Genomic DNA, 13,490 nt, shown 5'->3' with positions numbered 1-13,490 from the left:
GTACCAGGGGGGAGTGAGTAGCTCAGTGGTGCTTAGTTGCCATCTGGGTTTAAACCACAACACTTATTAATTAATGGAAGATGGATGGAAAACAGCTTTTGGAGACTAATTTTCCCCATGAACAGATTTAGTTGAACAAAATACATACAGAGAATTCAACACTGTTTTCACAAGTATATACTTAAAAAATACAACTGTTCAGGTTGCTGAGATGTTTGCATATCACCAACGCATGTCCTGGAAACTGGTATATGTGAGCGATGCTCACCAAACCCCCTGCCATCAGTTTCCATTTGTAATGAGTACTCAAGGCCATAAGGTCATTTGTGCCATAGAGCTCCTCACGGGTAGACATGAAACCCATGCACCACCAGGTTACAACCAGCACTCACAGAGTTCTCCTTGCTAGTTTCAATAGCCAGAAGCTACTTGAAATGAGAGTAATTATCTGTAATGAGATACTGTTCTTCTCAAAGTAATTATGGTATATCATACCAATACATGAAAGTTTTAATGAGTATCTCCCATAGCGCTAGTAGATTCCCAGCCTACTGGGTTTATGCACTGCTGAAAACTTGTGTATAATTTTACATATATTACTTCTATAATTATTATAATTGCAAATTATTTCTTGCTCTATGATTATGGAAATATTTTCCTTTTGATTTGAAATAAATATGATTAATTACTTCATACCTCATTGTCCCATATGGTAAAATACTATTCTTCCTTAATAAAGGAATAAGTTAGAAACTTCTGGGGTATCTCCTTGATTTAATGTACAACTCACAGAGTTTTTCTGTGAAATTTTCTGTAAATTTTCTTTTGTTTCTTTTAACTACTATAAAAATACGTGTAAACTCTTCTTGCTTTGCCGAATAATGTTCAAAACCAATAGTCTGTTGTAGAGTGGAGAAGAGAGGTTGAACAAAGACAGAAGACAATGTCCTGCAAGCAGGCACCCTAGAATGGTAAGACAGGCTGATAGCAAGGAAAGAGCTGAGGTTTGGATTTGCTGTTGTTTTGTTTTTTCCTTTGCTGCATGCAAATAAACATTGAAGAACAATTTTTGAAACACCCCAGTTATTCCCAAAACTCAGTTTAATTGTGTTGTGTTTCTAAGCCTCTTGTAGACCACTGTTGATTATGGTCTCTTTCAATCCCATAAGATTCCGGTTACATCTGACTGGAGTAAAAAAAAAAAGATTGACGTTTTCAGTCTCCTGAGAAACACACTCTCACAAGGTATCTTCAAAGTATGTGAAACATACAAATAGGACTGCAGTCCCTCTGCAACAAGTAGCAGCCAAGGCTGTCTCACAAAACACAGCTGGAAAGAAGAGAAACAGCCACTTTCAGACCCCCACTGGCAGGTAACAGGGTAGTAATCATTTCTGTGGGAAACAGGAGTCTGAAATTCATTTCTCATGTCCGCCTGGAGTGTCTCATGGCCACCTCTGCTCTTCCCCCAGAGCAGGACTAGCCAAACTGGTTGAAGATGGGTCACTTTTACGGCTAGGCTTAGAGGCCAGGAGCTGGGAGGAGAGCCTGCAGGACAGGATTTCCCAATAGCCCGATGGCTACGTCTCTCACCTGAAGGAGACACAAGTTTTACTCTCTGCCCTTCCCCCATGACCACAAGAAAAGCGGGAAGAAAACACATTGGCTGAACCTTGATAAAATATGGTTAATTTTTAGGAAAGTAATTCAAGGGATAATACTTAGGTCAGTGTCCCTTCTGTGGCTTTCTTTTGTCTCATACTAGGAAGTATCAGTAACAGAAAAAGTAATTTGTAAGTAGAGCAGAAAGTTGAACTACGAAGAGTGAGAATAGAGACAGAATAGCTTCAAGAGAGCTATCTAGTATTGTTAAGGAAAATATTTAAGAGAAAACTTCATAGCTAATAATTAATTTGCCTGAAAACTGAAGGTTTTCATGAGAGAAATAGGTCAGATTAAGCTAGCTTTTGAATAAATTATATTAAAGTTGTATGTAGTCTGCCTCTTAATAGTTTCAGGTGGAAGGAAAAATGTTAAATAAGTAACATGGTGGAAATAACATTTACATTATGATTACATTTAATTACAGCAAAGTTAGAAATTATACACAAAGTTTGAGAACCAACTTAGTTCTCAGGGCAGTCAATGCAGAATTTAATTTATGAATTAGGGTTATTTGCAACAATGACTTAAGAAGTCGGAGACATTCACAACGGAGGGTGTGGTGGGGGCAGCAGGAAGAAAGGTGGGAAGAGGAGATGGAAAAGGGGAGGAAGGCAACAGCAGAGAATGCAAGAGGAAAAGCAGGAAAAAGCGGGGCAAGCAGAGCAGAGGAAAAGAAGGCCCTAAGTACCTACCTAGGTAAATATGGATATGTGCAGTCAACTCTGTTGTGTCTGCGTATGAAAATGCATTAACACTGAGTTCTTATGGCATTTGCCAGCTGTTTCAGAATTGCTGTGACACAGTTCAGAATTCTTCTCTGTGCCAGGAAGCTATTGCCCCAAGTAAATGGCACACTGGGGACAAACCCAGCAGGTACGTACCTCCTCTGCGGTGCAGAGTGAAACGGGAGCAGCCCACAAGGGGAATGGAAGTGTTTCCCCAGAGAATCCTCTGTTGGGTGACTAAAGCCCCTGTATGTGGGCATTAATGCTGCTGCAGTAATGAAAGCTGTAAAATATCTCCTCGGTTTAGACAAAGGGAGTAAAAATATGCTTTGTTTATTTAATCTTTTCAGTGTATCTCAAAAGTCCCAAGCTAGGTGCTTGAAGCCTTTATCGATTCTGCAACAGAAGTGAACTTGCCACGCTGAAATGCAGACAGCTCCAAGCAGGTGGGTGTTTTGCTGTTTTCATAATGCGTAAAACGGTCTAGAGAGCTAGACATCTTGCTCAGCATTTCTGAAGGTTTCAGGTGAGTACAAAACTGACTGCTCAGCCTCTTACTAAACCACAGAGAGGTGCTTATTTTGCTTGTTCAGTATAGACTACATGCACACAGATTTTTTTCCATCCTGCTTATCCACAAAGCTGGGTAGCCATCTAGCCACATATATGGCCAATGAAGGCTTACAGGGTACAGCTCTGGTAGCATATTCACAAAACTAGGGTAACTATTGATACTCGTGAATATGGACATCTGCAAATGCATTGTGATATCCACGTACAAAGAGCTAAAATTAATGCCTTATGCCATCTCAATACTCTATTGAGTTGCAGAACCTCTGTCCCACAGGAGATGACAATGGAAGAGCTTTCATTTTGCTCCATCAAAGAAGCTCAACTTTGATACTGAAGAGCTACAGCCTGGGTTGTAGGCATGTAGGTACTTCATCCTCAATAATTCTTTGGCCCTTGTTATTTTTGCTGCTGTCTTAACCATAGTGGAGGATTCGGTGTGAAAAAAACTGATTAAAACCAACCTTTGTCACATATGGTACCAACAGCCTACAGTCATCCGATGATAATGAATTTTCGTCACTACGCAAATGTAACATTTTGAGACTAACTTCCAAGAGATTAAAAAATGCATTCCCTTTATCAAACCTCTGAGCAACTGCTACTGCCACCTCTAAATTGTGTTAGAGATGCTGTCTGGCATCATAGCAAAATTAGAGGTTTCTCACACTGTAGGGTGTCTTGGTGTATGGTACTAGATATACAACCTGTACTTGTGGCTCAGAAAGAGAGTTTTCACCATAAGAAAGAGGAGTGGAATGCTGAAATGGGTGGCTGTCTGGAAAATGCTTCTGGCTCATTTTTCTTCAAGAAAAATGAAAAAAAGACTAAGAACAACTCCACTCAATTTTCATGTATAGCACAATGAAGACAATTTGCAGTCAGGTGAAACAGCATTTGAGGACAGATTTCATGGAGGATTTCAATAACAGGTACAATGCATTTATAAGTTGTGTTGTCTTTGTAGCTAGTGCTACTGGGGTAGCTTTGCTCAGCTGAACCTCCCTGATTTCAATATCACATTCAGCTCTGAGAAGCAGAAAGAGGATCACACACTGAAAAATACCTCAGGCATCCATCAGAATTTCTCTATTTTTTAAATGACCTTAGTATGGGAAATGCCAGGATTTTATTTCCTCAGGTGAAAGCATTTAGGGCACTATGAAGGTCACTTTTGGGGGTTAGGCTTTTTCTAAGTAACCTCAGGGTCTTCCATCTATATTAAGCATTGGAGGGATGAGTCCAGGTTTTATTCCTTTTCCCTTTACATTTTTTCAGTACAGAGCTCTCCTTTCTGTCGCAGCCCTTCACAACATCTCAAAATAAATTTGTTGGGGCAAGGAGGGATTTTGCTGAAATTGAGTTTTGGGGCATTTCTGAGGTCCTCTAGGCTACTAAACCAACAGAGTAATTTAAGCAGTCGTACCCTTGTTCTAAGGGCATGCTTTCGATGAAATTACTTTAAGCTATCATATGTTCACACAGCTTTTTCCATCATATTAATTTGACAGACTGTTCGGGAACTTTCCCCAAGATTCTTCCTTCAAAATGTGGTTCCAATGACTCAGATGAGATGTAAAGCAGCAGACCTAATTTTAGTGACAAAGTTTCATCAGTATTAGCTTACCTGTAGCTATGTGCATTCCCTTCAAGAACTGTTACTCTCTGGGCTAGCAGTAGAAATATTCAGAGTTTTGGGGGTTTTGGGGGTTTTTTTGTTACAGCAATGCAAGCCATGTGTTGTGTGCTCAGGAATGAAAGCAGGAGTGGATGCAAAGGCTAAGGAGATGGTTTTGGAGGACTATGTAGGGCAGAAACAGGCAGACTTGCTGTCCTCTGCAGTGCTGCCCATCCTGCCCTTTGGGAAATTGCCCATGGAGTAATCTATCTCTAGCATCACACACGAAATTTGTTTTTAACTGTGTTATTTGGAGCAGGTGAGGAAAAAGTTAACAAGCTGCTGATAAGCCAAAGGGATGATTCAGGGACGAATGCTTGAGTTCACTCTCTTGTCATCTTTTATTTAGTAGTCAGCCAAGATGCCTAGGAAATCAAATAATACAGTAATATAAAAATAGTAATGGTGTTTATGAGCTTTCTTTCCAATGCCAAAGGCTTTAACTAACCCAGCAACAAGTACAGCTTTTATGTTACATGCTCCAAAGCCTGAACCCTGACTCTAGCTCTGAACTTAAACTCCATGTAAATGTGTATGATTAAGGGCTTGGCCTGAATCTTACACCTATTTTCTTTCTATCTTTTCAGGATGTGCAGAACCATTCAGTAAATTGGATGGTTGATGTTTTCTATTTTACAATCCCTAATCTTAATTGCATCCTTGGCACTAAGGTTATTACTCTTGGGGTATCAAAGCCTATTGTAAAACAGAATATAATGCCCATTCCCAATTTGTTCTTTTTCTGATTTTTGGGCCCTTATGGGATTCTTAAATTGATGAAATGTGACCACAATCCTAACTCTAACTTTTATCCTTAGGTAAAAATCTTCTGCTAGAAGACAGTAGCAATAACCATGAGAATTTTTCTATTTGTCTCTGGAAACTTCAAAGAATCTTGAAATAAAATAGGTTTTTGTGTATTTAGATTTTTCCCATATTAACTATATTCCCAACCATAATCCTTACCCTATCGTAGCCAGAGGATCACTAAAATGAAAACACAATAAAAATCTTTCTCAGAATGAGCACTTCTCCTTACTCTGTAAGGCTGGGAACAATCCAAGAATAAAATAGGATTTTCAGACTTTAAATTTCTTAACTGTAACTCATAGACCTAAGCTTAGTTACAGACAATGCATCAATATTGATAATAAAAGAGAACATAAGGCCTTAGGCTACAGTCCTAATCTTAATTACATGTTGTCTCCAATCCTACAAGAGGAATTAACAGCAGGTATTAGTTACTGGTCACAAACACCGCTCCTGTCTGAATAGACAATGGAGAATCAAGCAATGAGGGAAATCACATTTTAAAAGAGAATATAATTGAATGTCCTAGATATGTACAAGCCTTCTTATTGTCAGAGGTCTTACAGGATTCAGAAACAGAGCACCCGATGTTCTGAATTTCCCAACCTTAATCCTAAAGTAACATTAACTGCCATCATACCTGGAGTAGAAGTGCTGTTTTAAGAACCGTGTATACATCAGACCTTACCAGCACGCGCCCTCCTCCAGTTTCCTTACAAACTTCATTCATTCACTTGCTTTGGGTAGGGAAGAGGTCGTATTATGCCTCGGAGGATCAAGTAGCATCTCGTTTTCCTTTGACAAATGCTGTTGCATTGACTTTCTCATGTCAGGGAGTATGTGAAGAAAAACTTCATCACTGCCTGACAGCAATGACCGTATGTGTCATTCTGAGCAATAGGGACAATTAGCGTTCAAAATGAGAGAAAAATCAATGATTTGCAGGTCTGGGGATTGCCTCCTTATTTGGCAAGCTCTTGCCCAGTAAAATACTATTTTTAAACATACATTTGTTGGTTGCAGTTTAAATTACTGTTACTTTTGCAGTATAAAGTCATATTCAACCATTGGTTGCTTCTTGCTGCCTTTCAATCAATAATTAAAAGCACTTTGAAAGCCTTAATTGAGTCAGAGGGTTAAGCAGTCGTGATAATTAATGTTGTCACGAGTAAGAAAGAAATCTGTTATGCCATCAGATCTGAAAGCTACCTCAGATTCATGTCTTTTTCATTTGTATTTACTGCTTATCTGTATTTTTTTGAGGTTTCAGTGGAAATTGTCACAGGGAAAGAAAATTCTAATTATCTAAAAAAACGTCCTCTGATGGGTCTGTAGGAAGCCTTTAAAAAGAGCTAGAGAATATTAGTTTATAGCATGTAGATAGGTTGTTAAAAGATTTCTAAGATTAACTTTATGCGAAAACCTTAGAAACTGTCAGTGATCAAAACGACCTTTTTCTCGTGTAATGCCACTTACATATTTGTTATGAACGGATTACTACAAAAAACCCCAGGATTCCGACGTCACTTTTTGTTTGTACAGATAATTACAACTAAGCACACTTACAGAAGGCCTATGAAGCTAGACAAACTTCTAAATTAGGTATCAGTAAAAAAAATAATTGTACAACAATGCATAAACTGAAATGAAATATGTACAGGGTCTCTTAGGTTGCTTTCACCTCAGTGAAGTTGTTACATGGTGAATACCACACAGCAAGTTAGCGGGAGAAAGAGAAACATTAATTGCATGTTCAACAGTGAAAGGATAAATCCTAAGTATAGGTATAAATAATACTGAAAATTAATTTTATATTGACATATCTTCTGCTAGCTCCATAACCTGCTACTCTTTTGAAAATACCTTTTTGTTTAAAGAGATACTGATTAGTATAATTCTGTCTTCTCAAAGTTTTCACGTGATAACATTAGACAATATTCTACTGTTCAGACTGAGAAAGAGATGAAATCATGAGGTCTACATTCACTTCGATCCAAGATTCCAATTTTAGAAAGGAACTTGAAGCTTATGTGCTCAGTGCCATGGAAAGTAATTTGTCTTTTTGTAGAGCTCTTCATAACAGAACTGGTACTTTCAGTAGGCAGACATGCAGAAGTCTGATTTCAAATACATGATGCCATAAATCCAGTCTGTGGGAATATCACGTTGACCACCTGGCACTTTTGTTTTTCTATTCTGTTTATCTATTTTGTTTTTCAAAGCTTTTTCTAAACTTTTTAAAAGTTGCAAATGGTGTTTTGTCACTATACCTTATGTCTGCTTCTAAACTAAGAATTAGAAAGCTTGAGGTAGGAAGGACTCTCTAGATATCATCTAGTCCAAACCCCCTGCTAAACCAGGGTCACCGCGAGCAGGTTGCTCAGGACCGTGTCCAGTCGGGTTTTGAGTATCTCCACAGATATCAATGGATATAAATGCCTGAAGATACTTTACGTGTTGCACCCATTCTCGGGAAGGTTACACCAAGTATTGTGGTAACCTTCACACTGGATGTCTAGCTTGTGAGATGTGTGCTCTATTAATCAGAGGAAATGCAAGCACTGTCCCTTTCAGACAAAAGGCTCATACTGGGCTCTCTCCACCTTATCATCCCACCTCTAAACAAGACTTTTTTTCCTTCAGGGGCAACTGCTTGTCCCTGCTCTCAGTGTGGTCTGACCCACAGGACACCTTCAGGCCTGAGACTGCTGCCTGTCTGCACTCCTAGCAGGAACGGTGTTATGAGGGCCAGCACTGCAGCAGCCTTCCTCCCTAGTTCTCCTCTTGAGAAGTCTTTCTCACCTCAATTTTTGAGATCACCCTCTCAAGCACTCACAAGGACTCATTGTTCTCCTTTGAAGATCTCCCCATCCTCCTGGTGGGATGGAAGAGGACTAAACAGTTTTATGAGCAGCCTGAACCCAGGCTGAATTCAGGCTGACTATAAGAAGAAATACAGATGCCAGGGGTCCTGGAATGAAGGTTCAGGCTTCCCAGCACAGCGTATTTGCAGCTCTGACCATCTGGACTTTGTTACACAGGCCGTTTCCATCTGCCACCTGCTTGATGCCCCAATTTCTTTTCTGAGGTTGATCCCATCTGGTTATAGTTTATGGTTCCTTTTCCTGCACTGTAGGAACTGCACAGCTCTCTAACCAGACGCTGCGCAAATTCCCACAAAGGCACCATCCAGCCCCTTAGGAACAATAATGTTCATTGCAATTAAAATGTTTCCTAATTCCTTGAATCACCAAGGAACAGCAAGCAATATGAACATAAAGACTGGTGCAATATAACCACGTCTCACAGTCCACCTGAACGACTGTGCAATATACAAGAGCAATTGCATCTGTACAGGAATAGTTTTCACCATATCCAACTAAACCTAACATTTATGAAAACACTCCATAGAAACTTAAATGTGGGAGCCAAATGGGCATCTTTTACACTCCCACTAAAGGCACCGCTCACTTTACCAGCTTCTGTTTACCAGCTTCGGAAACATTAAAGTTTAAATTGACCCTGCAGAGATAAGCATGTGGTGGCATTGTGGCTATCCAAATATCAGTGTTATGTCAGTGGGCTCCACAGTACAGCAAAAAGAGCTGATAGGCGTTTCCATTACTGTGCTAGTAGTTGTTTATTAACATGGAAAGAGGCAGTCCAGGAGCTACGAACAACATCCTTTCCTCACAGCCAGTGTTCCCAAGCACTCAGCCATCTGCTGGCCTGCCTACCTGTGATAATCACCCCTTCTCCCTGCCAAATTTTGTGCTGCACTATGCATGACATTTTAAGTGATTTAATGGACTAATTTGCATTTTTCAAATAATTTTACATGCCAATTAATTTCAGTTTATGGTTAATCTGCCCTTCCACAGACAGTGCTGGGGAAAGACACAGAAAAGCACAAACTTTGGCAGTTCTGAGTACATCAGAGGGGGTGCCTGGGGCTCTGGGCTGAGTGTGTGGGTTGGGGTGGTAGGAAAGGTGTGTGTGTGGGGTGTCTGAACTTGATGGGTTTGTGATAGCAGCAGGGTTTGCAGGAGTAAAGGAGAGTGCTGTAACTGTGACCTGCTCTTCTGGGTGGTGCTGCAGCATCTAGGAGAGCTGGAATAGCTGCACAGGCCGTCAGAGCAGTGGTAGCCAGGGAGATTTGCTTTTTTCCCCCCGAAGTTTTGCCAAACCCATCCCTTATATCTGTCCTGCCCACCTTCCAGCTGCTGCCACAGCTGGGTGCCTAAGTCCTATCAAAGGCAGCAAAGGGCAGCCGGGAGATCAGTGAGGGATCTGCCAGGAGTTGAGCAGAACTTAAAGGGCATAGAGCCTGGAGCACACACTTCCTGTCCCTAGACTTAATTGTCAAATAAAAGAAAAGGGAAGAGAGAAAGGCAGAAGATATTTGTGTGTCATTTTCAATGCCATTTATATATTATGAAACTGTAGCTACCCAAAGCAGTGGAACTGGATATCTTTGAGCTAAGCCGTTATAAAGACTCTTCTTTCTTCATAAAGGTCTTTCCAAATGATGCAATTAAACCTTCTTATTAAGAACTTTGTCAGATTTAAATAGTAAATTTCACCTCCAGGGACAAAACCTCTAATCCAAAAGCTCCAGCTTCGCATACTTTGGATGCTCCAGAACTTCCCTGTTTCCCAATGACCGACAGCGCGTCCCCAACACTGTAGTCATTGCAGCTCCTTCTGCTGCCATGGGACAGGTGGCAGGCTGTAGGCAGGGCTTCCCAAAAAGCTGACAGAGGATTTGCGACTTGAAATGCGATGATTAAAATGAACAACATGGTGCAAGTCTCCAGTATCTACAAATCTCTTTGGGGAAGTTGCTGATGTCTTTATTTTTTGTGATTATAAATGGCCTAAAGTTGCCCTCTACAAAGCTAATTTTTCAGATTACTTAAACCAGACTTAAGTCTGGTTTTATCCATTGTGCTAAAATGTCTGTGGCTAAAAATTAGAGAGACATTCTCAGGGTTGGCAGATTCAAAGTATCACGTATTTTCTGGCTTGAATGCACTTCGAAGTCCTTGTAACATGCTATACTGATTGATTTTTATCAAGAACAGTCAATTGTTTTTTATTTCATCAGTGCTTCTGAAAAACGAGCAATGTGTGCGTGATGAGAGGGGAACTGCTTTATGAAGAAATTGTAGTTTAATAACATAAACACAAACTACCATAAAGTTCTGGGAAAATATAGACCTTGTCCTCTGTCTTTTTTCTTAGTTTTTAAAATTAATTCAGCTGAACTTATCAACAACCCTACTCTGAGAAAAGTGGGTATGTGAAGGTTTTTTGTTTGAAGGTGTGCACTGTTTTTTTGTTGTGGGGTGTCATATGCAAAACAGATTTTTAGTGGTTCTGACCACTTGCAATACCTAACAACTTCCGTACGTGAAATGCGTACCTGGCACCTTGAGCAATTTATATTCGTCTCCCACAGTGAATTTAATCATGATCAAAGTTTTCATTAACTTATTTTGGGAAAATGCTGAAGCCTTTCCATTTCTTCCTTGAGGGGAAAATATACATAGTTCTGCAGGTGAGATCAAGGCTTTAAATAGTATTTGTGTTAGGTTTTAAGCCTTCAGAAATGAGGCAAACTGAACCCAGATTGTTCATAACTTAGTCTGCTCCTCTCTGTGTGACTAGTTTATCCCTCATAACATTGTGAAGCCAAATGAGAAGTCTCTTAATCAAGGTATTGGACTAATGCCAGTAGCCTCTTAGGAACATTTACAGGAAGTTGTCACTGAAATGTGACCTCTATCAGTGCCCTGAAGCCCCTTTACCTATATGAAGCCCCAATAGTTGTTGCAAAAATGAGTACTCGTATAAAGCATCCAAGGACTTGGAGTGATGCCTGAGGTGTTTTTCTGGATTTCACACCCTTCATGTGTTTTCTGAGAGGAAAGAAAATCAGGAGACTCAAAAGTGCGATATGTATACTCATTCAGAATATGAATGATGTTTACATAATGTTCTTCTTAGCTATAAAATCGACAGCCCTATTTAAAGCCAAAAGAAATCTAAATCGCTCTAATGACCTTTCTTGGGCTGTAGAAACCTGAGCCTTTTCCATCCCGTCAGATATTGTAACATATTTCTGTAATTATGCATGGGGAATATGTGAATACAACTATTGTGTGAAAGAAAAGAGAATATATGTTAAACAAAGCTATTGAAAACATGTCTGCTTAATGCCACCAGAAAGCTGTTAGGCATTGGGATAAGACTAATAAATTGCTTTTTTCTCTTAGGCACTTATAATGCCGCACTGATGTAGTGACCCAGCACTTCAAAACCTTCAATGTATTAATCCTTACAACACTTCAGCAAGGAAAGGAAACTCCTTCATTCCTTTCATGCTACGTAGAAGGACAGAGAAACACCATTATTCACTCAGAATCACATGAGGACCTTGTGCCTCAAAAAGATTTAAACTGGGTTATCCGAATCCCAGGTCAGCAGCCTAGCTGCTTTCCTGTCTTTCCCCCCTTATCAAAAAAAATACACTTCTTTTTCCAACCAGTAATACTGTAATACAATATAAGCAAAGAAAGAGGACCTTCCACAGGGACCGTATCAATGAAACTGAGGTATTGGATTCTTTATAAATTCTCAAGGCTTCTTAAAGATTTTTGGAACCTTGTGCAACCTTTGGGATTGCCTACTATCATTGGCAAAAATACTGTCCCTCTTGTGTTTCGCAACTTGTGATCGATCTGTATCAATGCAATCAATCAATCCTGTTGGGGACTCATTATTTCCAAACACAGCTGGAAGGGTAGCGGGAGCAGATAGGGTGCAAAGGACTGAAGCTCAAAGAGAGAAGTGTGACTACAAGTGAAAGGCTGGAGGACTTGAGTACTAAGCAAAATCAGGAACAAATAGACAAGTAATAGGAAGGTTAAAAGGCAGAATAGCTAGGGACAAAGCAGCAGACAGTATGAAGCAGCAGAGAAACGGTTCAGTGCCGCAGAGGAACACCTTGAGACGGCAAGAAGAGTATTCTGCCAGGAGCAGGGAAAGATCACAAGGAACAGGAACCTTAAGTAAGAAAGCAGACAAAAAACTGTGCTAAGTCCAGCTCTTAATGGACAGAAGAAACCCTACTCAGTATGGTGGGAGAAGGGGAGGTTGGTATTGAAAACCTCTTTGATGGTAGGAGGTTGGGTGGATGAAGGGGTCTTCCGGAGTGAGGCAGGAGCGAATGCAAAAAAAACTGGGAGTGGGACAGATGTCTCTTCCTCACAAGCAGTTCTCTCAAGCCTGTGCAGAGTACCATGAGATCAGCTCCTAGAATGGAGCATACCGATTCCCCCTATATGATGCGTGGAAAACATATATGCAAATCTGCAATGCTCTTTGCTTTCTCCTGTGAGCACAGGTGCTGCAGCGGCCCGCAGACAGCCTTTCCCGACACTGTTGCACATGGACCTGGGAGAACCCAAACTCATCTACTGCATTTTCTTGTCTACCTGGCACAAAAATAACCCCAAATTGTTTTCCAGGCTGGGAGGCTGAATCTCCATTCTCATTCTTTAGCTCCAGCGCCTCTAAAACATCTTTCCTCCTCAGACTTCAAAGGCACTATGTTGTCTAAGTTCTCCTTCCATTCCCCTGATTCCTCTTCAATTTTTTGTTTACAAGCCCATTTCTCCCACTTTTAAACAAAACTGTTAATTTGCCATTCTTATTCCTCTTTTTTTTTTTTTTTTGGTAATATATTATAGTCTAATTAGTTTTCCAGGAGTACAAATAAGACTTCCGTTACTTGATTTTTTCTCATATCACTGGTTAAATTCCATGTCTCAGCAGGTGCCATCTTTAACTTCCCAATCGCTTGGAGAAATCTCAACTTTCTTAAGTTCATCATAAGCCACTCATACATCATTTATTTTACGTTTCTCATTAAAAGTCTGTATTTTCATTCCACAAAACCATTTGTAGAATAGCTTTTTAGAAGAGCAAATGTCATTAGTACCTCCGTGTTTGCATATATTTGTATTAGTACCTGAAGG

The sequence above is a fragment of the Larus michahellis genome, chromosome 3 (genome assembly GCF_964199755.1).
Source record: "Larus michahellis chromosome 3, bLarMic1.1, whole genome shotgun sequence".
Lineage (NCBI taxonomy): Eukaryota > Metazoa > Chordata > Aves > Charadriiformes > Laridae > Larus > Larus michahellis.
The sequence above is the reverse complement of the archived record's forward strand: the minus strand, read 5'-3'. Positions refer to the sequence as shown.